Below are 4,671 nucleotides of genomic sequence, written 5' to 3' on the forward strand. Positions count from 1 at the left end.
CAGAGAGATCAGAAGCTTCCTTGGTTTAGCTGGGTACTATAGGAAGTTCGTGAAGGACTTTTCCAAGATAGCCTCTCCACTAACAGCCCTCACCAAAAAGAACAAGAGATTCGAATCACTACAAGAAAAAAGACATACAACAACGGTTTTTCACCGTTGTCGTAGGCCATTTTTAACTGTTGTTAAAGGCTGTGTTGTTAAAAGGGGTGGCAAACGACAACAGTTTTTAATCGTTGTCTGTGAAGGCAAAGACAACATTTTAACAACGGTGAAAAACTGTTGTCTTTTCCTACAAAGACAACAGTTTTTCACCGTTGTCTTTGAGCATATGGCTAGGCTCTTCAACAACAGTTTTGAACTGTCTACGACAACGGCTAAAAAGCGTTGTCTTTTTAGCCAATGACATCGGTTTGACAACGGTTAAAAACTGTTGTCTTTTTAGGCAACGATGTTAAATAACATCAGTTTGTCACTATTGTCTTTTAACGCCATTGACAACAGTTTGACATATTTAAACTGATGTCTTTGGGTACAATATACAACATTTTGACAATAAATAAAAAACTTATTAATCTTTTCCTACTCAATGGTTTATAAAAAACATCCAGTGCAAATTTCATTGATAAAAAACCTACATAATCAATATTTACAATGTAAATTTCATTAAAGTACCAAACATCATCATCCAAACATCATTAAAGTACCAAACATCAACATTCAAACATCACAAAAGTTTACACAGCCAAAAGTTTATATATATCACACATATAGTCCAAAATATCATGTTTTGTTGGAGCACGTCTTCTTTACCTTTGCATCTTCTAAACAGCCTGTGCATCTTCTAAACTGCAGCCTTTTCTGGTTTCTCCTCCCTCCTAGCTTCTCTTTTCTTCTTCTTTCACAGAAACGGGTCATTATCTTTTCCCTGAGGTAAATAGCATATGATTGCAAGTTAATTCATTTCCCAAGAGTAAATGGCATAAAAAATGGATCTCTTGGAAATTTCACACCTGACCTTATTACAGTTTTACAAAAACTCAGAGTAGTATGTCTTAAAAGACCAGCTATATGGCTTTACAAGTAACTCTTAAGTATGGTAAACCAAACCTATCAACTTTACATATACCAAAAAAAATTCTATTCAATTTGAAGTCCAGCGAAACTCCATCTACTATGGGTTCAACTGCTTTGTTAGCGAGATAATCCGCCAGCAACTAAAAATTGAAATTTTTGGAGACATCTACATTATAAAATTGGGTTCAACTACTATGGGTTCAACTACTTATACTTGCTGCAGTAACAAGATTATTACCCTTCTAAACAAAGACATCTACATTATAAAATTGAGAACCCCAGAAAGTTTGTTATGTAAACCAAAATACAGTATAAATATTTGACAAAAGATTAAGGTTAATCATTTTTTATATTTGACAAAGGATTAAGTTATTGGTTTGTATTTGATGTTGGTGCATCAAGTGTGCAGTTTAGTCATGCCGATTGGATTTGGTAAATGGACTTAGAGACAGATATCTCCAAATCAAGTGCAATCAAGTATAAGCAGCATGTATTCAATTTAACTGAATATTATTATTGTCAAATGCAATAAGATGAACTCATGTATATACCTATTCATAGATATGATCTTGTATGCATTCGGCTATCTCAGAGCGCACTTCATCAATTTCTTCTTGAGAGTACTCCGCTTTTGTGAACTGTGAACACACATAAATTATATGATCTTAAAGAACAAAATATAATTAATTGGAAAAAAATAATAACTAAATAACAATTCATGAAGTGATACCAAAGATCATTTTGAGAAATTCGTCCTAGTTGATCTACTAAGATTACCCCAAAGAAGTCATCTGATATGATTCCCATGCTGTGAGCATAAGGTATTTTAGAATTGGTATCGATTTTTCCACCCGTGGATGGATTGCCAATCAAGTAACCCATGCCCATCAATTCAAGCAATTTACCTGGAGGTTAAGTAATGGTTCTTTCCCTTCATCAATACCTGAATTACAGTAAATGAAAATGGCATCTAAATTAACACCAACATCAATAGTTTACATTAAAAGTAGAGTTACCATCCAATATTCTTTTGGCCACCATAGGTACAATTTTTCCAGCATATGAATCCCCAGCAATGTAGAGGGGATTGGAGATGAACTGTGGGTGCTCAACAAGCCACTGCAAAAGTGAAATATTACATCTTTAAGGCACTTACAGTAATTACATCAGGAATATATATGATCTTTCCCACCTGTAAAAGAAACTTAGAAGCCTATTCTGACCAAATAGTATCGTTGGCATCATACCCTTCATATTTTCTTGAGTATGAGAATCCAGAACCCAACGGGGAATCTACAAAGATAATGTTGGCTACCTGCACAAATGTTTTCACGCAGACAGAACAAAAGCATGTATCATATTGCTTCCTCAATTACTGATCAAAAAGAAGAAGTTACCTTGGTCCAGGAATAAGGATGGTAGACCAAGCTTGGCAAGCTCCCGTTGTACTCGGCTGTCACAAATTTCAGGGGCCTGCGAATGGATTTCTACTATGAAACGAGAGTAGCTAATCATAGCAAACATGGAAATTTCACCCACCGATTTCGAAGACTAATCCGCTGAAGGCAGAGCACCTGGGCCCGCCGGTCACAATGGTGGAGCCAGGAATTTAATTCAACCCGGGCTAGAAAAATTTAATCAAAAATAACAATAAGAGTTGAAGCCTTTAACATTTGAGACACCTAGCAGAATGACCTCTAATAATTCTCTAATACTCTTGACATAAACAAACTTGGAGTTTCTGTTAATATATAGAGAAACCTATACACGAGAAGCATAGAGAAACCTATAGTTAAATTCTCAAAAGCACTTTTAAAACGTTGCAGTAGAAATCATATTTCATTTTCCTCACCTCCATAAAAGGCAATTGACTCAGCATTTTCACGAACTCTCATGAGTCCATATTGGAAATCTGCTTCTTTCTTCTCTTGTATGAAATTCAAAGTGACTATGCCCTAAGTAGAAATGGCAGTGTGTGTTAGGAGAACATAGTGTATACAATAAAAGTGCAAAGTGTCAAAGCAAACATAGGAAGCAACCGAGAAAATTTAATTACCTTACCAAGAACACTTAAAAGTTGTACTGCCAAGAGAGTAAACAATAAGTACACCAAATAATGGTGGATAAATTCCATATAGAATGTTGTTGAATGATATGAGGTCAATGGTTGCATTGAACGGAGTCAAAGAAAATGAAAGAGCAGTCCCAGTAAAAGAACTTAGATCAGCTACAATCTGTTGGTTTGAATTATAAATAATTGATTGAGATTGGATCTTGTAGAATGTCTGGTTATTAAAATAGTGTTGCATGTAATAACTTGTCATCCAAGATCTCCATCTCAAAGAAAGGATTTCTCTCGCATACTCTCTTACAACAAAAAAACTACAACATACCAAAGAAATGCATAAAAAATACTCATAATCAAGAGTATGGAACATGATTTTACATTAGCAACATAGAAAAATTATACAAATTTACTTGAATGCATAGTAAGATAGTTTGAGAAGTCTTACTCATGCAAAGAGAACATCTTAAATAACTAAAGTTGATAATGAGTGAGTGAATTATCTTGAAACCAGAAACTTACACAAGCATCATCAAATATTTATGATGATCTTACTACAAAATTCATACTAGGCATTAGGGAAAAAAATAATAAATTCATCTTAATTTAAAAATTACATTAATCATGATATCATGGCAAAATCTTATTTGCAGCTAAGAGTCACAAATTATGCATTTCCTGGATAGTGAAGTCCTCAATATAATACTTCTCAATGAGAATACAAATCTTATCAATGTCGAACCTTTTAAAATTATCTTTTAGATCCAAAGTAGAACTAAGTATAAAAAGTTCTACTATCTTATTACTGAATCTAGAGTTTAACTCTATCAACTGAAAATCTATTACAACATTAAATCTAAATTTCTGCTACACATTAATTGCATATGTGTTGCTGCTTTCTCCAAACCAATGCATTTAATTAAATAAGTTTGACAATATTCTTATTAAGTGGTATCATGAAGACTTGCAAATCCTCCTGAATTACAAGTGATATGTTTCCCTCTTAATTGTTTGCTTTTATCTTGTTGTGGCTCAAAAGTTAAATTGATTTATTGTGACATTTAGGCATTCAGCATGTAGGCCATTAAGTTGATCAAAAACTCACGGACTAAAATTTCTTCAATCCAATTTATTGTATAGAAAAGGCTAATGAGAACCTAAACAATATCTAGACGATATAACTTGCAGATATATGTAGAAAGCCAAGCTATTTATTTTGTTGATAAAATAGACAGTAGGGCACCAGATGTAAATATAATAAACAGATCAAAGAACAAAAAGAGCTACCTTGAAAATGTCAAACCAAAATGTGTGCTTAACTGGATACAATATCCTAAGTCCAGAAAGGAGGGCACTCTGTAGAACAACAACCCTTAACTTCTGAAGATCGGAAGCCAAATCAAGAGTTGGACCGTAAGCCGTTGCCCTAGCTCGGAGAATTAATCTGGTGAAGTCGATCCGCAGGAGGACTGGAGGAGGACGAGGAAAAAGAGATCTTCCGAAGGCTGCGACTAGAGGTGGGTAGCTCCAAA

At 34.3% G+C, this 4,671-nt stretch overlaps 1 long non-coding RNA gene across 1 annotated transcript; it reads right to left on the bottom strand.

The window, feature by feature from the left end:
• Nucleotides 1-1,878: 1,878 nt before the first annotated feature.
• On the bottom strand, nucleotides 1,879-2,375 carry LOC121990227. Its single transcript, XR_006114516.1, has 3 exons — nucleotides 2,267-2,375; nucleotides 2,091-2,193; nucleotides 1,879-2,017 (listed from the first exon to the last, which is right to left on the bottom strand). It is a non-coding gene; the product is annotated as an uncharacterized LOC121990227 (long non-coding RNA).
• Nucleotides 2,376-4,671: the final 2,296 nt, after the last annotated feature.

The sequence above is a fragment of the Zingiber officinale genome, chromosome 6B, assembly GCF_018446385.1.
Source record: "Zingiber officinale cultivar Zhangliang chromosome 6B, Zo_v1.1, whole genome shotgun sequence".
Lineage (NCBI taxonomy): Eukaryota > Viridiplantae > Streptophyta > Magnoliopsida > Zingiberales > Zingiberaceae > Zingiber > Zingiber officinale.